This window comes from Ascaphus truei, chromosome 5, assembly GCF_040206685.1.
Source record: "Ascaphus truei isolate aAscTru1 chromosome 5, aAscTru1.hap1, whole genome shotgun sequence".
Taxonomy (NCBI): Eukaryota; Metazoa; Chordata; class Amphibia; order Anura; family Ascaphidae; genus Ascaphus; species Ascaphus truei.
In genome coordinates, this window is record NC_134487.1 from 26,470,344 (window position 1) to 26,495,029 (window position 24,686).

General features: G+C 46.4%; 1 protein-coding gene across 4 annotated transcripts in view; it reads right to left on the reverse strand.

The window, feature by feature from the left end:
- The window catches only part of FAM107B (family with sequence similarity 107 member B), a 94,742-nt gene that overhangs the window by 34,945 nt on the left and 35,111 nt on the right, over positions 1–24,686 (reverse strand). Inside the window, exon 1 of one of the 4 annotated variants that reach the window (XM_075599532.1) lies at positions 12,790–12,825. The exons of the other annotated variants lie outside the window; for them this stretch is intronic. The gene's annotated coding sequence lies outside the window, so the exon portion shown is untranslated. Of the gene's footprint in view, positions 1–12,789; positions 12,826–24,686 lie in introns of those variants that run through there. 4 annotated transcript variants of the gene reach the window in all.

Consider the following 24,686-nt stretch of genomic DNA (forward strand, 5'->3'; position numbering starts at 1 on the left):
TAATAAAGTCCAACACTCACTTTAAGTTGTAGAAATGATGATCCATTGCAATTAAATAAATTGTGAAGATCTTACCCACTCCTAGAGTGTACTGAATTTCTGAGGGCGTGTCCAGCCGCAGCTGAGTTCCAGACAGTCCAAAAAATGCAATAAATGCACAAAACAGCGCACTGCCCAGGGACACAGGTGTATCAACAATGAAAAATTAATTTATTGTCAATCAGACATAAACAGGGAGGTAAACCCTCCAACGCGTTTCACACAAGCAGCACCCTGTTCATTTATGTAACTATTTGTAACCATGTATTATTTGTCATCATAACTCTGTGCCCAGGACATACTTGAAAACGAGATGCAACTCTCAATGTATTACTTCCTGGTAAAATATTTTATAAATAAATAATATATATATACACACACACACACACACACACACACACACACACACTATCTCATACCCACAAATAAAAAAGTTAGTGTATAAAAAAAATAAACATTTTAGCACTGAAATACTTTGTGGAACAGTGTGTGATTTGCTCTTAGTATTCCTGTTTCCACAGAAACTGTGTTGCGTACACATTTTTTGCTATCACAGGAAGGGGACTCCAGTTATAACACATTGTTATACATTGTTATACATTGTTGGACACAAGGTTTCTGTGGGTTACAGTGCGACAAAAAGCCTCTACGCTGAAAACCATAATCCTATTGGGAGCCCAACCTGTTTCTTACTGGCAGCTCCACAAAGCATAGCCAGTGACCGGAGTCTGCTGGTCTCAGCCAAGGCTTGTACAAGCTGCATAATACAGTTAAGGCTAAGGCCCCGGTCACGCCGCTGTAACGCGCGCTCGCGATATTGGCGGCGCGTTCAGCCGATTCCCCGGTCTGCAGCTCACTGCAGGAGGAGAGACCGGGGGGGGGGCGTGGCGGGGGAGTGACGGGGGCGCAGCCATGACGTCACCCGGCAGGTTCGCCCTCATTGGCTGAACCGCCGGGGGGCGTGCCTAATCGCTCGACACGAGTCCTGCTCTCACAGCGCTGCGCCCCCCCCTCGCAGCGAGCCCGGCGCCATTGAGGGGAGGGCTCTCGTCCGTGGCGGACGCTGTAGTAGGCAGCGGGGGCAAAGCCTTAAGGGAGACGGATTAAAGCAGGAGCCTGACATTTTTAATTTGATACTTTCCTTTAACAGATCTCTTTAATATCTTTATTTTAAAAATGTGATGCTTTGTTCAAGAGATCCAAGCGTTTTAAATAGTAGGTTAAAATGGAACTTTCCCCAGAATCCAGAGCAGTCTATAGACATTACAGATTAAAAATCATGATTTTTAACACACACTTTTTTTTAATTATTAAATAAAGAGCAGGATATGCTCAGAGGCCTGTTATGTTACTTGTCTATGCCCAGAATGTAACTATATATTTTAAATACAGTGTCATGTTATCTAGAGCGGTACAGGCTTAGGGAACATGTATGAGATGCTTAGCTACATCTGCAAGTGTTTTCTGTCTTTACTAAAATACTATAAAAAAAAAAACTTGCATTGATAAATTAGTGTGGACCTCTGATCTACAAACAAGTATAAGAGAAGAGTGCTGATGTTTAGGAGCACATGAAAACCACGCAATAGGTTTCAGCAGCTGCAATAATATATTTGGGGGAAATGGGTCCCACAGAAATGAATTGTCGTTTAAATTCCTTTACTCGTGACATGAGTGGGCTGAAGTCAAGGTTTACTTGGCAATCTGGAATTGTACAGCTTCCCCTGACCCAACAACACAACTGTAACTGTATACACAAATAAGAGACTCCACAGGTTGTGGTTAGGCTTGCAAGAGTAAGACCTAATTAAGCGTATTCAAGAGCCAGATGTTAATAATAGCAATGAGGATGGAGGCAGCCATGGAACCAGAATGCCAGATGCAGCCCTAGGAGGAAAAGGGATGGAGATATTTTTTATATTACAGTACGTTTGCTACTTCCCCATGCCCCTCACTGCGGTCCTAGCATTAAAGTAATCCGTTATGGTTAATTAATTTTATAATAAATTGTTAACGACTTCTTTATTAAAGAAAAAATATAGGTGTTATTTTATGTGGGAAATCACCTAAACAGCTGATGTAATCATTAAATGAAATGAACTGCAAATTAATTGAAAGGAGGTGTACCAGGAATGCTCAAGAACAGAGGCACGGCCAACTTAAAATCATTAGGTTAAAGCAGCAATCCCTTTTCTTTTTTAAACATACAGGATTGGATCGAGGGGAATCCTTCAGGAGTTTTACTGCACTATATTTAACTTGAGGACGCAGAGTTCTCAAGATACATACTAGTGAAATTACTGGTGTTACTTCCTGGCTTTCAAAGGGGATTTAAATGGTCACCCAAGATTTGGCAGCTATTTTGATTCCTCTAGAGCAGGGGTACGCAAAGTGGGGGGCCGCTAGTTTTTCTGGGGGGCGGGGGGGTGCGGCTGTTACAGAGGCCCCACGCTTTCCTGAAGGCATTTCAAATAAAGGCCAGGGATTGCGTGAGGCCTCCAACTTCTTAACTTACCTTGGTTCCAACCACGCAGGGTCATGTGATGTCACATTGTTATGGCAACGGGACGACACACGACACCGCAACGTCATTTCACGCCGGAGCCATGCGGGGGGGGGGGGGGAGCGCGAGCCGGAGGGGAGAGGAGGAAAGGTCGGCCCAGGACTGTAAGTTTGCGCACCCCTGCTTTTGAGGGAAATGTAAACCCGGTAACTTCACTGGTCAGTATCTCTGAAACCAGGGCATCTCTGAGCTGAAAATAGCCAGGTTCAGATCTGGGGCACTCTCTGGTCTCCCTACTGTAAACACTGAATTGCTGCCTCGATTTCAGTGATGAGGAGAATCTGCTACCAGAAGCTTCTTTGGGTTCCCTGCCAAAAAGTCGTTGTCACTTGAGGAGCGCTGTGTCATGACGCAGCAGAAATAACATTAGCCTTTGGGGCCCTCTATAGACATGGAAAAAACTCTTAATGCTTTATGATCCAAGGAAAAGGAGAAGAAGTTGATTGGCGATGAACCACCACACATCTGCTTAACCTTTTCTACTTCATCACTTGGTGGTTTTTGCGACCTGGACATTGCTGCGACCTGGACATTGCTGCGACCTGGACATTGCTGCGACCTTCCTTCCTCGTACAGGTAGATACATCCCTCAAAGTCTCAATAATTGGAAGACTGTCTCAATCGAGAAGACTTTTGTTAAAATGTTATTTTATGCTTCAGAAGCCCCAAATCCCATTCACTCAGGACACGTGGATCTTTGCAGTGATGTCCGAGTACACAACAGTAGTATCCCATCAAATATTGACCAAAACGCTTTGCCTTTTAAGGCTGTGGTCCCAGTCATGTCTGTGACACGCGCGCCCGGCGGGGGGGAAGCGGCGCGTGCACAGCGCTAACCGCGATCTGACAGGGAGAGGGGAGCTTGCGACGGGAGGGGGCGTGACCGGGGATTTGCAGGGGCGTGGCCATTACGTCACGCGGCTGGTTCGCCCTCATTGGGTGAACCGCCGGTGGGGGCGTGGCCACGCCTCCGTCGCAAGGTTTGAACTCAATTTGATTGAGTTGGAAAAAACCTTGCAGCACGGCACGGCTGCACCTACAGCGTGACGGTGCGTACTGGGCCCAGCCCCATTGAGGGACGGTGCTTACACGCACAGCGCACGCTGCGCCGTGCGCACACGCTGTTACTGGGACCGCAGCCTTAGACCAAAATGTAAACAAATTTGAACCTTTTCACCACCACAGAAGCGATTTAACTATAAAATTCATTTGAATTGTAGAGATCTTCTATGGTTGCTTAAACCAGGGCCAGTCTTCGGGCAAAGTGCGCAAGGGGGCGGCCACCTAGGGCCCCAGCGCTCCCTCATACTGTCGGGCCGGGATCCAACTGCAGCAATATAGCACTTGGCGGCCGTGAGAATATGGCAAATGAGTTTGGCCTCGTATCTGGGGAGTTCAGGGAAAGGGCCTAATCAGCATGACGGACCAAGGTTCAAGCCTCGGTGAGAAAGAACTACATACATATATACATACACATACATATATACACACACATACATATATACACACACATACATACACACACATACATATACACACACACATACACATACACACACACACATACACATACACATACACATACACATACACATACACATATACACATACATATATACATACACATACATATATACATACACATACACATACACATACACACACATACATATACACATACACACATACATTTTTTTTTTAACAGGTGCAGTCCAACAGAACATGAAATGGCCAACACTGACCATTCACTGTAGGAACTGCAATTTACACGGTGCAATCCTCGGATGAGTGTACTAAGGACAGTGGCATGATCAATTGGTGATATGTAAGCCGATTGACACCTTTAAAATAAATACATTTTGAGGAGTATTATTAAAATATTCTTATTTTTTTTTTTTTTTTTAACCTTTCTACTTTTAAAACAATAAAGGTCAGAAAGTCTACTGTGTTTTTTTTTTGTTTGTTTCTTTAACCACTGAAATAAACTTAAATGCATTTTAAAATATGCCACTATTATATATAGAAGGGCTGAGCATGAACTGCTATTAAACATATCTTACTTATGTAGCAAGACTTCCTGTCCTTAGCGCCGAAGGCAAAAAAGCAAATGGTTGCAGCGCTGGGGTGGAGGGGGAGGGGAGACAGTGTCTGCCACAATCGCGCTGTGGAGGGAGGGGGGTGTCCATGCTTTCCAATCACAGCAGTAATCCGTCTGGGCGCAGCAGCATTAACAGGTCGCGCTTACAGTGCCGGCGACAGCAACGGTGACGTCAGGCTGCGGTGCCTGGAAAAATGAAATTGACTTGACTTCCAGCGATCGCGACCAAGCCGTCGCTGCGTCGCTTCTACTATAAGCGCACGCGACGGCGGCAATACATTTGTTTTGCCGCAGCGTCTCGGTCGCCGGCACTATAAGCGCAGCCTACGTCTTTCAACATCTGTGCATTATGAAAATGGAAATCAAGAAGTACGGCACGCCACAAGTACGGCACGCCACAAGTACGGCACGCCACAAGAAGTACGGCACGCCACAAGAAGTACGGCACGCCACAAGTACGGCACGCCACAAGAAGTACGGCACGCCACAAGTACGGCACGCCACAAGCACGGCACGCCACGCCACAAGAAGTACGGCACGCCACAAGCACGGCACGCCACAAGCACGGCACGCCACAAGTACGGCACGCCACAAGAAGTACGGCACGCCACAAGAAGTACGGCACGCCACAAGAAGTACGGCACGCCACAAGAAGTACGGCACGCCACAAGTACGGCACGCCACAAGTACGGCACGCCACAAGTACGGCACGCCACAAGTACGGCACGCCACAAGAAGTACGGCACGCCACAAGTACGGCACGCCACAAGTACGGCACGCCACAAGTACGGCACGCCACAAGAAGTACGGCACGCCACAAGTACGGCACGCCACAAGTACGGCACGCCACGCCACAAGAAGTACGGCACGCCACAAGAAGTACGGCACGCCACAAGAAGTACGGCACGCCACTAGTAGTACGGCACGCCACAAGAAGTACGGCACGCCACAAGTACGGCACGCCACGCCACAAGAAGTACGGCACGCCACAAGTACGGCACGCCACAAGAAGTACGGCACGCCACAAGTACGGCACGCCACAAGTACGGCACGCCACAAGATGTACGGCACGCCACAAGATGTACGGCACGCCACAAGATGTACGGCACGCCACAAGAAGTACGGCACGCCACAAGAAGTACGGCACGCCACAAGAAGTACGGCACGCCACAAGAAGTACGGCACGCCACAAGAAGTACGGCACGCCACAAGTACGGCACGCCACAAGTACGGCACGCCACAAGAAGTACGGCACGCCACAAGTACGGCACGCCACAAGAAGTACGGCACGCCACAAGAAGTACGGCACGCCACAAGAAGTACGGCACGCCACAAGAAGTACGGCACGCCACAAGTAGTACGGCACGCCACAAGAAGTACGGCACGCCACAAGAAGTACGGCACGCCACAAGTACGGCACGCCACGCCACAAGAAGTACGGCATGCCACAAGAAGTACGGCACGCCACAAGAAGTACGGCACGCCACAAGAAGTACGGCACGCCACAAGAAGTACGGCACGCCACAAGTACGGCACGCCACAAGAAGTACGGCGCGCCACAAGAAGTACGGCACGCCGCAAGAAGTACGGCACGCCGCAAGAAGTACGGCACGCCACAAGAAGTACGGCACGCCACAAGAAGTACGGCACGCCACAAGAAGTACGGCACGCCACAAGAAGTACGGCACGCCACGCCACAAGAAGTACGGCACGCCACAAGTACGGCACGCCACAAGAAGTACGGCACGCCACAAGTACGGCACGCCACAAGAAGTACGGCACGCCACAAGTACGCCACGACACAAGAAGTACGGCACGCCACAAGTACGGCACGCCACAAGAAGTACGGCACGCCACAAGAAGTACGGCACGCCACAAGCACGGCACGCCACAAGAAGTACGGCACGCCACAAGTACGGCACGCCACAAGTACGGCACGCCACGCCACAAGAAGTACGGCACGCTACAAGTACGGCACGCCACAAGAAGTACGGCACGCCACAAGTACGGCACGCCACAAGTACGGCACGCCACAAGAAGTACGGCACGCCACAAGAAGTACGGCACGCCACAAGAAGTACGGCACGCCACAAGTACGGCACGCCACAAGTACGGCACGCCACAAGAAGTAAGGCACGCCACAAGAAGTACGGCACGCCACAAGTACGGCACGCCACAAGAAGTACGGCACGCCACAAGAAGTACGGCACGCCACAAGTACGGCACGCCACAAGAAGTACGGCACGCCACAAGAAGTACGGCACGCCACAAGAAGTACGGCACGCCACAAGAAGTACGGCACGCCACAAGAAGTACGGCACGCCACAAGAAGTACGGCACGCCACAAGAAGTACGGCACGCCACAAGAAGTACGGCACGCCACAAGAAGTACGGCACGCCACAAGAAGTACGGCACGACACTGGTCTTCCGTCCAAAATGTAAAGGATTTTATTGGACAGGACGTTCGGCGTCTCGAAACGCTGATCTTCCTATCTAATATAGGTTTTTATATTTTTGTGGCAGTGGAGTGCCACACTTTCCTTTTGATTTGCATCACAAACCCTCCCAGCGCGTGGTACCAGCTGGATGTGGTCCCGTGGCGGCTTACTGCAGTATCGCGAGCGCTCCTGTTGCAGACATTATTAATCCGATTGCCTCTGATGGATCTTCCCAAATTAACCTCTCAGCAGGTGCCAGAGCGCAGCCTCGGAGTTCTGGCAGTTCCAAGATGTATGTGTCAGTAAACAAAACGTACACAAAAACGTGTTCATTGCTTCCGGCCGACTCTTCCATCTGTATCTTTTCTTTTTACAAGAAAAAAACTGTGTCTTTGAAAAGAACTTCCTGTAAAATATCAAGGGCCTCAGAACCGCCCCAACCCACAATGGAAACTTCATGTAATTAAACCAGACGCCCCTGGCCTGTTAGGAGAGATTGTGAGAGTAGAGGGATTACCCGCAGGACGGGAGTCAAACAAATAGATTTAAGGACACGCCCTGAATACTACACTGAATAAGGGAGAAAAAACACCAGAATGGATAAAATAAAGCAATGTGAGCCATACAAAAAATGGACAGGGCTCAAGAAAAAACTAGTCATCAGCCAGGAAAAGGACACATAAGCAACTGATACACACACCAAAAAGTGCATGCCCAAAAGGTACAAGTGAATTTAATTAATATAGGTCATTAAAAAGTCAGAATCAGGATAAAACATTCATATATCAAGTTCTTAATAAACAAGGCATGAAGGTAATACTGCTACCACTCGGGACCCAGCGGGACGGTGGGAGAATTACAGGAGATGGACGAACATTCAGTGGCTCTCTTGGTGAGATTTGAAAATATTGTAGAGATGTGCCGGATTTGGGAAGAGGAAACACTGGAAGTACGAGTGTATCACTCCGTAAGGACGTCTCAGATCAAGGGAGTAAACCCCAAACAGTGATAGGCTGTAATTGGGGAAATCCAGCATATGCGGGTCTCCAAAGCTGCAATGACCGCTCTTCTCCCCGCGGGACAATGTGATGTTCTGACCGGGCATCCTGACCACTTCCAGGAAGTTGCTGTAGCGGGACAACACGTTGAGTCGGGTTTCTTACCTGGACCTTTGTCCAGTACTTATTTGTATCCCTATACCTACCGGCTATTCAAGCGGTATTATTAATAACTTAATATATGGATGTTTTATCCTGATTCTGACTTTTTAATCACCTATAATAATTAAATTCATTTGTATCTTGGAGCTTCTCCCATGGTGTACAAAGATGCTCAGTCTCCATTTTTGTTTGTTTCTTTAACCACTGAAATAAACTTAAATGCATTTTAAAATATGCCACTATTATATATAGAAGGGCTGAGCATGAACTGCTATTAAACATATCTTACTTATGTAGCAAGACTTCCTGTCCTTAGCGCCGAAGGCAAAAAAGCAAATGGTTGCAGCGCTGGGGTGGAGGGGGAGGGGAGACAGTGTCTGCCACAATCGCGCTGTGGAGGGAGGGGGGTGTCCATGCTTTCCAATCACAGCAGTAATCCGTCTGGGCGCAGCAGCATTAACAGGTCGCGCTTACAGTGCCGGCGACAGCAACGGTGACGTCAGGCTGCGGTGCCTGGAAAAATGAAATTGACTTGACTTCCAGCGATCGCGACCAAGCCGTCGCTGCGTCGCTTCTACTATAAGCGCACGCGACGGCGGCAATACATTTGTTTTGCCGCAGCGTCTCGGTCGCCGGCACTATAAGCGCAGCCTACGTCTTTCAACATCTGTGCATTATGAAAATGGAAATCAAGAAGTACGGCACGCCACAAGTACGGCACGCCACAAGTACGGCACGCCACAAGAAGTACGGCACGCCACAAGAAGTACGGCACGCCACAAGTACGGCACGCCACAAGAAGTACGGCACGCCACAAGTACGGCACGCCACAAGCACGGCACGCCACGCCACAAGAAGTACGGCACGCCACAAGCACGGCACGCCACAAGCACGGCACGCCACAAGTACGGCACGCCACAAGAAGTACGGCACGCCACAAGAAGTACGGCACGCCACAAGAAGTACGGCACGCCACAAGAAGTACGGCACGCCACAAGTACGGCACGCCACAAGTACGGCACGCCACAAGTACGGCACGCCACAAGTACGGCACGCCACAAGAAGTACGGCACGCCACAAGTACGGCACGCCACAAGTACGGCACGCCACAAGTACGGCACGCCACAAGAAGTACGGCACGCCACAAGTACGGCACGCCACAAGTACGGCACGCCACGCCACAAGAAGTACGGCACGCCACAAGAAGTACGGCACGCCACAAGAAGTACGGCACGCCACTAGTAGTACGGCACGCCACAAGAAGTACGGCACGCCACAAGTACGGCACGCCACGCCACAAGAAGTACGGCACGCCACAAGTACGGCACGCCACAAGAAGTACGGCACGCCACAAGTACGGCACGCCACAAGTACGGCACGCCACAAGATGTACGGCACGCCACAAGATGTACGGCACGCCACAAGATGTACGGCACGCCACAAGAAGTACGGCACGCCACAAGAAGTACGGCACGCCACAAGAAGTACGGCACGCCACAAGAAGTACGGCACGCCACAAGAAGTACGGCACGCCACAAGTACGGCACGCCACAAGTACGGCACGCCACAAGAAGTACGGCACGCCACAAGTACGGCACGCCACAAGAAGTACGGCACGCCACAAGAAGTACGGCACGCCACAAGAAGTACGGCACGCCACAAGAAGTACGGCACGCCACAAGTAGTACGGCACGCCACAAGAAGTACGGCACGCCACAAGAAGTACGGCACGCCACAAGTACGGCACGCCACGCCACAAGAAGTACGGCATGCCACAAGAAGTACGGCACGCCACAAGAAGTACGGCACGCCACAAGAAGTACGGCACGCCACAAGAAGTACGGCACGCCACAAGTACGGCACGCCACAAGAAGTACGGCGCGCCACAAGAAGTACGGCACGCCGCAAGAAGTACGGCACGCCGCAAGAAGTACGGCACGCCACAAGAAGTACGGCACGCCACAAGAAGTACGGCACGCCACAAGAAGTACGGCACGCCACAAGAAGTACGGCACGCCACGCCACAAGAAGTACGGCACGCCACAAGTACGGCACGCCACAAGAAGTACGGCACGCCACAAGTACGGCACGCCACAAGAAGTACGGCACGCCACAAGTACGCCACGACACAAGAAGTACGGCACGCCACAAGTACGGCACGCCACAAGAAGTACGGCACGCCACAAGAAGTACGGCACGCCACAAGCACGGCACGCCACAAGAAGTACGGCACGCCACAAGTACGGCACGCCACAAGTACGGCACGCCACGCCACAAGAAGTACGGCACGCTACAAGTACGGCACGCCACAAGAAGTACGGCACGCCACAAGTACGGCACGCCACAAGTACGGCACGCCACAAGAAGTACGGCACGCCACAAGAAGTACGGCACGCCACAAGAAGTACGGCACGCCACAAGTACGGCACGCCACAAGTACGGCACGCCACAAGAAGTAAGGCACGCCACAAGAAGTACGGCACGCCACAAGTACGGCACGCCACAAGAAGTACGGCACGCCACAAGAAGTACGGCACGCCACAAGTACGGCACGCCACAAGAAGTACGGCACGCCACAAGAAGTACGGCACGCCACAAGAAGTACGGCACGCCACAAGAAGTACGGCACGCCACAAGAAGTACGGCACGCCACAAGAAGTACGGCACGCCACAAGAAGTACGGCACGCCACAAGAAGTACGGCACGCCACAAGAAGTACGGCACGCCACAAGAAGTACGGCACGACACTGGTCTTCCGTCCAAAATGTAAAGGATTTTATTGGACAGGACGTTCGGCGTCTCGAAACGCTGATCTTCCTATCTAATATAGGTTTTTATATTTTTGTGGCAGTGGAGTGCCACACTTTCCTTTTGATTTGCATCACAAACCCTCCCAGCGCGTGGTACCAGCTGGATGTGGTCCCGTGGCGGCTTACTGCAGTATCGCGAGCGCTCCTGTTGCAGACATTATTAATCCGATTGCCTCTGATGGATCTTCCCAAATTAACCTCTCAGCAGGTGCCAGAGCGCAGCCTCGGAGTTCTGGCAGTTCCAAGATGTATGTGTCAGTAAACAAAACGTACACAAAAACGTGTTCATTGCTTCCGGCCGACTCTTCCATCTGTATCTTTTCTTTTTACAAGAAAAAAACTGTGTCTTTGAAAAGAACTTCCTGTAAAATATCAAGGGCCTCAGAACCGCCCCAACCCACAATGGAAACTTCATGTAATTAAACCAGACGCCCCTGGCCTGTTAGGAGAGATTGTGAGAGTAGAGGGATTACCCGCAGGACGGGAGTCAAACAAATAGATTTAAGGACACGCCCTGAATACTACACTGAATAAGGGAGAAAAAACACCAGAATGGATAAAATAAAGCAATGTGAGCCATACAAAAAATGGACAGGGCTCAAGAAAAAACTAGTCATCAGCCAGGAAAAGGACACATAAGCAACTGATACACACACCAAAAAGTGCATGCCCAAAAGGTACAAGTGAATTTAATTAATATAGGTCATTAAAAAGTCAGAATCAGGATAAAACATTCATATATCAAGTTCTTAATAAACAAGGCATGAAGGTAATACTGCTACCACTCGGGACCCAGCGGGACGGTGGGAGAATTACAGGAGATGGACGAACATTCAGTGGCTCTCTTGGTGAGATTTGAAAATATTGTAGAGATGTGCCGGATTTGGGAAGAGGAAACACTGGAAGTACGAGTGTATCACTCCGTAAGGACGTCTCAGATCAAGGGAGTAAACCCCAAACAGTGATAGGCTGTAATTGGGGAAATCCAGCATATGCGGGTCTCCAAAGCTGCAATGACCGCTCTTCTCCCCGCGGGACAATGTGATGTTCTGACCGGGCATCCTGACCACTTCCAGGAAGTTGCTGTAGCGGGACAACACGTTGAGTCGGGTTTCTTACCTGGACCTTTGTCCAGTACTTATTTGTATCCCTATACCTACCGGCTATTCAAGCGGTATTATTAATAACTTAATATATGGATGTTTTATCCTGATTCTGACTTTTTAATCACCTATAATAATTAAATTCATTTGTATCTTGGAGCTTCTCCCATGGTGTACAAAGATGCTCAGTCTCCATTTTTGTTATTCCCTAAAAGTTGATATTATTCTGTTATTGACTAATTGGACACTATTTGAATCACTAATTACACACTGTTCTAATAAGATTGTATTTGGAAAAACATTAACGGAGGCTAAATATAAAGCACATCAAGGATTGTACCTCAGTTAATATATATTCCATCAGCATTTGTCAGATCACCACACCCACAAGACACAAAATACAACATTAGGTTTCCACAGAGGTGATCTCTTTCAATATAAACGGTGTAAACATACAGGTGCTTTTTATCCCTAGATAATATATACTTTACATGAGGTTTCCGGTAATGGGTTTGTGTATTATAATCTGTATATAATCTAATTTAATTGGCAAAGACATGAATGCACTTACATTTACATTTACATGTGACTGGAAAATGGGTAAATTATCAAAAAAATGATGGTCTGGCGAGATTCCTGCAGGACATGGGAGAGAAATACTGTTTCAGAGGTTGCAACGGGTGCTCAGCACTGCTTCCGGTAGCACAATATTATTTTCCAGGAGAGGTTTTTACTGCTTACACCAGGGGTGCTTAGCTCAAGTCCTCAGGCCCCATCAACAGGTCAGGTTTTCAGGATCACTCTGCTTCAGCACGGGTGGCTCAATCAGTCCCTGCTTCAGCATAGGTGGCTCAATCCGAGCCTGTGCTGAAGCTGGGATATCCAGACAACCTGACCTGTTTGAGGGGCTTGTGGACTGGAGTTGAGCAGCCCTGCCTTAAACACTTCACACTTATGGGTTTAAAGCCCCAACACACAGAAAAATAACATCTGTATGCGAGGTGCTGAAGGGGCTACACTTGTACAGAATAATAGTATTGTTTATTTTTCTATAGGTGTCCAACAATGTAAGCTTAATTAATTGGTACTTCCGATTAGCGTTAAATCGCACGAATCTGGTTATTAATTCATGGCTACACAGGTGGCCTGGCTGTCTTAATTGTACTGTAGAAACAAAATCATATGCATGCAATTAAACGTGCAGGAGCCCTGCAGGGGACCGTACATATTTATAAACAAGGGACCCAGATGGTCATTTGCTCAGACTCTGAAGAGCGTTTCCCCTACTTTCACCACTATGGGAAACCGCCCTATTAATAAATAAAGGTTTAAAAACAAATAATTTATTCAAAAACGTGTAAATCTCAACCTTCTGCCAGGGAAGCACAAAGTGGGCCTGTGCCAGATAACATCACTAATTAGAAATCAAAGCATCCTGTGATTTGTCACTACTTCAGTACATCATGTCGCAGGAAGTTAATCAGGGTCACTCTCAATGTTAGTAGGATGTACCAACGCTACGTTCTCGCAAGACAAATAGCTAAACAGTACTCAAGGTAATTACAATTGTGTGTTACTTGTGGGAATTCTCAGCTGTTCGGATTTGTGTTTAGATGCATAACAGACATATCCACAGGGCGCGTGTCCATACAAATATTATAAGTAATCCGTGGAAGTGTAGCCAAATGCTTTAGTGCGCTCATGTCTGTGGCTACTTTGAAAGGAAACACAGGCACTCAGGTAACTTCCATATTAAAGTAATTTATTTCAAATTAGTCAACGTGTTGGTCCTGTCTAGGACCTTTATAAAGACTTGTCTGGACAGGCCCAAAATGTTGACTCATTTTGAAATAAATATTTATGTTCCCCGAGTGGGTGTGTATATATCTGTCGATGATATAGATATATAGCTCTAGCGATATCGCCAACAGGGGTGGCCGAAAATATTAAATACTTAGGAGCCACGTTTACGTAGGCGTGCAGGGAGCCTTCCGGCTACCCCTGCTGCCCCTTCTCACACGTCATCGTCAATCCAAGTGTGTGGAAGAGAGACACCTTTTTTCAAGCCTTCGACGTGATGCCAATATCAGGGTGTTTGTATCTTTGGAGGGGCCTAGTTTGGGTGTCCACGCATAGTGCTGCCTCTCAAAGTAACTGGAAAAGAAACGGAACCAGTTACAATCAATGGTGGCCCGGGTGAAATGTACAATGTGGTACCAGGATGCTATAAAAAGTGGATACTTTGCAGGACATATCTTCTTTAGGATTCTCAGCCTTTGCTGTACAATGACTTTTTTGGCAAAGGGTTCTCAAGGTTTGCCCTTGACCTGATCCCATTTATCTATTGCAAGGGTGAGCAAACAAACAAACAAACACACACACACACACACAGAGATACACACACACACACACACACACACAAACTCCTCCCCTCCCTATACCTACAAGATGAGAACGTGGGTGGGCAGTCATGGAAGGCTCCCCGTTCTTGCGCTGCCGTCTCTCGTCACCACGCTCCTGCCATTGTCCTCTGCTACCGCCAGTGTCCCGCTGGCTCCACAGAACAGTGCTCCCTGACCTGGCTGTCACAGTCTCCTTCGCAACCTGCAACAGTGCCAGAAACAAGATGGGTTGCACGGTTGACAGTCGCGAAAGAGACTGTGAAAGCCAGGTCATGGAATACTGTGCTGTGGAGCCGGCGGGAGCGAGGCACGAGTGGGGGGGACCCCGACAGGAGCGGGGCACGAGAGGGGGGGACCCCGACAGGAGCGGGGCACAAGAGGGGGGACCCCGACAGGAGCGGGACCCCGACAGGAGCGGGGCACGACAGGAGCGGGGCATCTCTATCTCTCGTTTTAGGGTAGGGAGTATCTGGCATATTGCTTGAGGCTTGCTCTCTTTATCCAAGATCCATGTGGTAGAGGTCTGCAATGAGCACATGGTAAACGCCAGTTAGAATCTTAAGCATAATATAAGGGCGTAGCAATCTTAATATAATATATAAGGGAGCAGCCATCTTTAAAACTCCCTTTTAAAAAAAAAACATGAACACGTAACATACTTGGATTTCAGAAATCGAGAAAGCTATATATATATATATATATATATATATATATATATATATATATATATATATATATATATATATAAATATATATATATATATATATTTTATTTTAGGTGCCTGGGACGCATAGTACCCCCAGCAGTGAAGGGCTTAAGGAGTCGAGGGTGAGACTTTCAGAACGACCAGAAAGGATGTGAATGAGAGGAAGTATATAGTTGATGTGCTATTTATGTCCTCCGCATGCATTGTTAATAGTGAAAAGCAAGAAACCTCATGTAACACGTCCCTATAAAAAAATATTAGGCAGACAGTCTACAACAGAAGGTTACGTAATGGGTCAAATGCATCATAAAAGTAAGAGAATATGGAACATGGTACAGTAAATCAATTCTTTAATAAGGCACAAACAGGACCCAGACTATAACTGTGGATAGGCAGAATCAAAGTACTTTGTCGTAAACAAGCCAGCGTATGGTATCATCCCTTTATGATGTTCAAGGTTGAGAGGACACAAACAATGATATGATGGGAAATCTAATAGAACCAAAACGCAGAATAAAAGCCATATTTCCCTCTGCATGTTGCAGGAATCGGCACTCTCCCCGAAGATAGCCATTGTAATGCAGTCTGATCACCAGCTGTCCGGGAAAACCCTCAATTGCTTTGGAAATTAAATACTAGATACTGCATGGTGCTGCGTTTAGCATTTCAATGTTTCTAATCAATCCAGAAGGTATGATACAGTAAGGTCACACGCCACCAGACCGTGCTCAGATGAAAATCTTTTAAATAGATACATGCAGTGGCTTGAATGCAGCGGGCTGCCAACATATAAAATCAGCAATTAAAGAAACCATTGTGGGATAGAATAGTGGTTACCAATCTTAATTTGTTCTTTATCACCTTAACTAAAGAATAGATCCTTGCATAGCAGCAATTAGTAAGTATGTCAAAGAATCTAAATCTGTATTTAAATCCATGCTCAGGGGGCAGACTCCCAAAATTATAGGAGTTAAACTCATATAAAAGGAATTTAAGATGCTGTAAAGTCTGCTAGAGAAGATTATTTTTCACATTTAAACTCCGTATGGAAAAAACTACATCACAGCCCAAGAGGCAAACAGTGATTGCAATGAGGAGACACCAGTATCTGGACCTCAAGATCAAAGCTGGAAACCCACCCAGGAGATGGAGACACAGTACAAAACGAGTTATGTAAGGAGTGCAGTGGACACAAGGTTTCCTCATCATCACACAGTTACATGGAGCCCAATGAGGTCTCACAGAAAATCGAGGGCCCACTAACCAGAACCCGGGAGGTATAATCAGTCACAGGGCACAGCATCAGACCTCATGCTAAAATCGTCATCAGGGTGGTGATAGGATCAAAGAGCCTACAACTGGGGAACAGAAAGAGAAGGCACAATCTGGAGGGAAGACACACACACACACACACACACACACACACAAACACACACTAATGAAGAATACATTACTTTCGATGTTTCTGCTCCTTTTGTCACGCCTGTCTCAAAAAGCTCCATTGGGAGGCGAAACATTTAAATAAATGTTGTCATGGAACAAGAATCACATCCCTGTTTCACCCCCCTCTTTCCTTTGCAGCTTCTGCCTGTCAGTTCTTATTTTCAGCTGCATGGAGTTTGCACACACATACTGTGCCTGTGTGATATGTAACAATGTTGCATTTCTTGCTTCTGGGCATGTAATCAGTGAGTTGCTACTGCAGCCTCTGAGATCCATACCAGAATGGGCTAGTCTGCCCTCCCCCCTGTTTTGTTCACAGATAGTCTGTCCCTAGACTATTCCTTTACCCACATTGCTCCTCACTTCCTTTTCCACCCTGCGGACAGTGAGTACAGCACCCATCTCAGTTACTCTCCTATGGCAAGGCCATCTCTTTCTACCTGTTTCTAACTGCAAATCACTACTGCACACCATCCACAAGTGCCTGTATTTACTGCTGCTTTTCCAATAAAGTGAAGGAAATATTATAGGACTTGGAGTGATTTGGAAAGGGAGCTGAGTTAATGCTATCTGGGGCAATTCACACATCACACGTGACCCTGGCTTCAGAATAAATGTTGATTCTTCATTATGGAGTGTAAACAAAAGACAGCGCACGACCCAGTGTAAAATGTAACTATATTACAATTATAGGAAAGGGTGATAAATAAAAGGACAGAATATATCAATCAAATATGCAGGGCATGTTCAGGGTACATGATACCACTCTAATAGCTGCTGGTTCACCGCTCCGTGGATAGCTGCCGCCGTCACATCCCACCGATCAGCTCGATGGGGAAGTCCCTGAAGTAGAATATTTCTACGAAACGAGTAGGATATTTGAGGATATTGTATCTAGCACTACTTTATTGTTGTGCTTGTTCCCGCTGTCACTACATCAGCTCATTCGGTTGCTTGCAGTTTTCTCCACTAAGGCAGCACTAGAGTCGCTTTCTAGCGGCGTTATCTAGTGACGTCAGTTGACCCGCACTGAGGCTCCGGAGCTAGGGCCAACATCGTGGGCTCTCAAACACTATTGCCGGTGGTGAGGGATATACTGTATCACCGGTACGTTGAGTTTCCGGACGCCTCGCTGTGGAGGAGAAACTGCCGTAGTGAGTGGGATGGATACGAGCGCTGTGAGAGATCTCCAGAACATTTGAAGTGCTCGAGGCAGGAGGACATCCCCCTCCAGCTGATCGGAGGCGTGCAACGGCGGCAGCTATCCACGGAGCGATGAACCAGCAGCTACTCGAGTGGTATCATGTACCCTGAACATGCCCTGCATATTTAGTTGATATATTCTGTACGAGCATTTATCACCCTTTACTATAATTGTAATATAGTTACATTTTACACTATGAGTCATGGACCGTCTTCTTTTCTTAATATGATCACCCCCTTGATGACGAGCCATCTATTCTGGCGAGCAGCAGACTTGTATATACTTTTGAGGTTTATCTGTATTTACTTGATACCTTGTCACCGATTTACTTTTGACTTTATTGTGGGTGCACATATATAGAGGCAGTTTTCAAACTCCCTCGTAATTGAATAATAATCACTTGGAATATTTTTATTTAGTCACATATCTACACGCAATTGGTGCGGTTTTTTTTTTCTTTTTATTCTTCATTATAGAGTGCCTGCCTATTTTTGCTGCGATCAAAATGTGACTCGTGTAACGAGGCAGTTACAGCACCCAAAACAAACAGCCTTGACATTTAAAGAGTACCCTGCTCGATGTATGTATGTACGCACGCACGCACACACAATATATATATTGACTTGGCCATTAAAGAATAATTGTTTTTCAATCCAGATGATAATGAACCTAATGAATTGAGATGTGTTGCAGGCACCTCCTGCATTGTAATATTCTGCACCAACTATTGTAACTTCCTTGGGTTAAGCAAGCCCAGCTAACCTTTGAATCACACCATGGTTTGTATTATCCCCCTCTTTACATCCTGTGTGAGCAGCACAGTGTGCAACTGATGTCAGCCCCAGAGGTTCACTCATCCAACAAACATCTGGCGCTCTTGGCCTGGGATGCAGAACTGCGTTAGTGGATCTGTCGCTTGTTAAGACTCCAGATGCCCCTTTAGGCTGCATGTCCCTCTGGACTCAAACACGCTTCGCTGACGTGGAAAAGAACACATGTACGGGTCCCAAGAGCGCTCGTTTTAAAAACAACAATTCAACTTGTATTACTTCAGCGTTAGTGACAGAGCTCTGACTGTGTACTCCAGAAATGCAACGCAAACAGGGAGGAGAACGACACGGAGATCCTGACATCCAACCCGATTCAAACAAGCCCTGGGCCATTTTACAGTTTTCATAACCACATTAATCTGTTCACGTCATTCCAAAAGCGGTTTGAGCAGCTCAGCCGAGGGCAGCTGAAGCAATCTGACTACAAGAGGACCAGCTCTCCCATTCAGGGGGTGGGTGGTGGAAGAGGCTGAGGGTCATGTAATTGCTGGAACCTCTAATCTCTTGCCTCTGGTATTTTGCACCAGAAAGGCTTAAACATTTGTTGTACAAATGAAGATTACAGTAATAGATATTTAACCGGAGTCCCAGCACTAATTCCCCCCCATTTACACCTTTATTGCCAGTACTTGTCCAACCTTTAGTGCTTTATATAGTGCGGCCGCGTGCTACGACGTGCACGCGCACCGCATTTATAGATGGCTGTGGTTAGTCAGCCCTTCTATACAAGGGCCGCGCGGGCGCACGGCAGGGAGCGGGGAGCCGACAGACAGCGGCGAAGAGAAGGAAAATAATCTTTTCGCGCCACTACTGGCGCTGAATGTATGTGTGTGTGTGTGTGTGTGTGTGTGTACATGTGTATGTATTTGTGTGTCTGCACAAATGTCATAAATATTTTATTTTTACCAGTTTGGTTTTTTTAATAAATAATAAATTACACACACACACACACACACACACACACACACACACACACACACACACACACACACCTTCTAACAGGCGCACGGCCGCACACACTATATAACAGCCCTTACTCACAAGTCCGCAAAGGACACTGGATGCTGGCAATCATTTTTTTTCCGATCACTTACCAGCCAAGCAACATTTAATCCATCACAAAAGGTAGAAATTGCATTTGTGTGGCGATGGAGACGTAGGACTGTCTTATAGGAATAAATGGTGTGAAAATGTCAATAAGCTCAAATATATTTACTTCTTTTTAAACCCATTTGATAAAGGTTCTTATATAACATTGGACTGTAACGAGAATTAGTACTGCCTAGTAAATAAAAATACCACTTGTGAGCACATTTGTATGTCAGGTCTGTAACCCTGTGTCTTTTTCCCCATTCTCTCTTGGCATACAATGCTTCTACTGCAGCCAGGGATTCTGGGTAATGACATGCAGATGAGCACACAACATGCCACCTTTTGCTTCATGTACATTATAATGTCTAATAAGAAGATAAAGAAGTGCCATCTAAGACCCTGACATGAAGCATGCAAAGGATGTTATATTCCAGCACAGGCAGGAAGTGCAGAGGTTGTGTTTTGTAGCTCAAGCTGCTTCCTACCCTTTCCCTTGCCCTCCAGCCCCCAGTATAGGAAGCCTCTGCATTTGCCTTTGTCTGCGTTCAATCATGTGCATTTTGATTCATGAGAAGATGGAGTAAAATGCGTGAGTAAAAACTAAACAGATAGTTCCCAAGGCTCACATCACGGACCCCCTCCTCGCACACAGAATGCACTGCTCCTAAAAATAGCCAAAGTCGATGAGCGTCCTGAGAACGTCTCTCTTACCAACACTGTCCAAAAACGCCAGAAATCTCATGTCATGGGTCACAGACATGCTACTATTTTTCCAATGGTCTTGTGGAAGAAGTTCATAAAAAAATAGCTATAGGGTAAACATTTGCATGGACAAATGTGTGAATATATATATATTCACACATTTGTCCATGCAAATGTTTACCCTATAGCTATTTTTTTACTGAACATATATATATATATATATATATATATATATATATATATATATATATATATATATATATACACATACATAGCAGAAGGAAAATGGACAGGTCTTTATTGTAAATTAATATATACGAGCTAATTTCTAGGGATTATACAGTTATCCTTCAAATAAGAATTTCATGAAAGCTCCAATAAAATGTAGGGACTCGTACCTTAATATTCCTTTAAACCGGCCTGAGAACTGCCAAAGTTTGGCCGAGACTAGTAATAACATCTCTGCGGGGGACACTGGCTAAGATACTTCATCTCTGGTTTCAAAAATGGCAGTTCTGAGCAGTTAGCTCTGTGGGCAGCCATTTTTTACAGTAACGTTCTACATACAGCACGGTGCACAATGCAATGATAAGAAAATATTATTATTTTTGTGCACAAACCTAAAACATGCTGGTTTTGTAAAACCATGGCCTTCCTGTAAAGTTAAAACAGCTGAAAATTATTGCCTCAAAATTCTCCGCTTTCAAGAACACGATACAAGAGTTTGGAGGTTTAAGGTATAATTTTACGCAGACACGACATGGCAGGCTGGGTTAGGTCATTTAACACAGCAGGTGCCCTGTAGTAAAAAAAGAACACAGAAAATGTAAAGCTAAGTGTGGTCAATGCACGTGTAGCTAAAAGATTGTAAATGCAGAATTCCGATTCCCTTTCTTGCCACCTATAATTAAAATCCCAATTCAAACAGTTACATGATGAAAACACAGCTACTGTATTTCCTATGTTGTCATACATAAGCTTTACATTCCAGGATTGGGAAATGACAGACAGCACCAGTCTACATTTAACAGAGTGCAGGTCAGTAAGAGTGAAAGAGTGAGAAATCTTTCTGCACTCCCTGCCTGCTCTCCCCCAGAGTCACGCTCCCCCTTACCTTTATTCCGGCGTCAAATAACGCCGCGGGGTCATGTGACATCACTTGACCCTCCGTAGCATAATTCGACGCCGTATTACAATGGCGACACGTCGTCCAAAGCCAGCTGAATTTAGTCATGTGAATTACAGAGGCCTCACGCTGAAGAACTCGGGGTCTCTGTAACCGCCGTGCCCCACCAAAAAAAAAATATCTTGCACCCCCCAGTTTGCGTACAAGAGAAAGAGAGATAGAGAGCCATGTTCTTTATGAAAAATTATAAAAGTGGTGTCAAAACTATAAATCTCCTTCAACAAACACATCAGTTTGAAAAAGTGTGGGTTTTTAGAGGTGTTTTGCAAACCTTTTCCTCAGGATACCGCAGGCAGGTCGTGCGTTTGGGTTAACCAGCTACCCACACATTTAGACAGAAGTGTGCTTGGTAATTTGTTGTGTGTTCCTAAAACTTGGTTTGGCTGGAATGTCCCGAGGAACAAGTTGGGGGTAACATTGAATTAGGTGAGCCAAACCTGTGCTCGGGTGCGGGTTGCCCTATCGGGCGATCAGGGGTGGGCTGGTGCTCTGGCTCCCCATGCAGCAGCCCGGCGGTCATTGTCTGCAATACTCTCACCCCTCCTGTTGGATCCAACTTCCGACTGGAAGACGGAGCAGCAGAATCCCCGGACCGGCGTAGGACCGAGCAGCATTGAGGAGACCTCACCACAAGGTAAGATTGGGGTGTGTATTGGAATGAGAGAGCAATGGGGGTGGGGGAAAGAGTTGAGTGAGTGTATGGAGAGGAGAGATAAGGGGCGTGCAAGAGGGGAATAGAGAGAGTGGAGGGGAGTGTAAGGGCAAAAAAAAAAGAGAGGAGGGAGTGTAAGGGGGACTTGATTACAGATGCCCCACACTCTTCCACACAACAACAATTAAACTGGATTGTCGGGAGAGAGCGCGGGGCATCCAATTGTTTCTTACCTTCTCTGGAGCGGCATCTCCTCATGCAAGGTAGCAGTGTCATGGCGACCCAACAAAAAAAATGACACCGGAGTGTCACATGACGTCACATGACACTGCAGGAGGAGGGCCACTATTGAAGCAATCGCCCCTTCCGGGATGTACCTGCATTCCGCCCCCTGCCCTGTGTTACTGCGTTCTTGAGTTTATAGATCTCAAATCTTTTGCAAATGGATATTTAGTAAAAGCTATAAGAAATCTAAAAACACTCGCACTCCATTTTAAGTTGTCGAAAAGCATACCCAGGGCTATTTTTGTTTTTTATAAATAGATCAAGAAACCCCATATAGTGATTATGAAATTATCAGGATTGTGCAGGTCTTCAAAGACCTCCATGTTTTTTTCTGCCGCATCTCTTTTTTAATACTAGCTTGTTTGCGGTTGCAAAGATACAAAAGACTTTTTTTGGTACCTTTCCCCTCCCCCCCCTCCCCTCCCCCTACAATGACTAAACACAGCTCATTTTTTTATACACATCAGCGTCCTTTTAAACAGTCACAGGATGCATCAACTTCATACTAAACCAACCTAAACCCAAGTTATTGCGTTTCAGTCTTCATGTAATTAATATGCCCCTTGTCCTGTGGTTACACTTACAAAACCCAGACTGGATCATGGTGACACCGTCTGGCTGGATCACCATCTCATGGTGACACCGTCTGGCTGCCAGAACTAGAAACAAGGGCACGATCTACAACTGACCTCGTGTTCCAGTATCACCTGTCAGGGGTGCATAACTCCAAACAGGTCAGGTTTTAAGGATATCCCAGATTCAGCAAGGGTGGCTGAATCAGTGGCTCAGTCTTTGGCTGAGCCACTGATTTAGCCACCTTGTGCTTAAGCTGGGCGATCAGCAGTGCACTACGTCATACTGCAGGCACCTAAAGGTTTACAATACAGCGTCGGAATTTGTATTATCCACTGTAAATAGTATCCTCCTACTAACAGGACGAGGAAGGGCTGCCAACACAGGCTTATCTGCCAACGTGTGCGTCTCTGCCAACATGCCTCACGTACAACAAAACATGGTGATGTTGAGCAATGTTTGCAAAATATCAGATTGCAAATTAGAATGGGTTTTAGAACAGCAGTCCGAGAAAACGTAATCTCATACTGTCTGTCATTCTCCTTTAAAGCAGCCGTCCAAGCTGACATTTTTTTTTTACCTTTAATTTTTTTCCTTTAATAAGTACATCATTACAATCCACACAATGATAACTAATTAGCCAACTCGATCGGTGAAGATTCGACTCAGGGTTTCACTAAATGACTGCAGATGTGAATTGACTATCTGTGACTTTGTAAATGGTTGCTATAGAAACAAAAAAAGGCTTGTTGCATTATAATACATAAGTCATTCAGAGTAGTTGTTTGTATTATTTTTTTAATGCTACAAGCATATTCTCATAGTACAGAACTGATTTATTTAAAAATAAAACACACATGTAGAATACTGCTTGGTCTGCAGCTTTAAATCCTGTAGGAATAAAAATAAATTACTTAAGTGATCGTGCCGCTTGCTTGTAGGAAAGTAAATAGGCAGAACACGTTAATTCCAGCAGAAAACAGTAAAAAGCAGAAACCTGAGTACTTGGCAACGCTTGTTGTTTGGTGTTTTCTCAAAGTTGAGAGGGGGAGGTGGCTTCTTCAATGTCACCTGAACAAAGAATTCCTATGCAGGTCAAGTTTGTGATTACGAAAAAAAATTAACCCCTTAACGGGCAGTAGGACTTCTCTAGTGCATTTGAATTTTGTGACAATATTAATGTAAAAGCTCTATACAGTATGTCATTCCTATGGAACTTTTCAAGTCTACATTGAGTAACAATTAAACACCAGAGGCTGTCATTCTGTGGGGGGTTTTCTGGTCTAGAGTTTCTCATGTATAGATTTATCTGGTAGTGAAGGGGTTATTCCAGGACAGTCACGGGTGCAACTATTCAAGGTCACTGAAAATCAATTCCGTATCACGATGCACACGCAG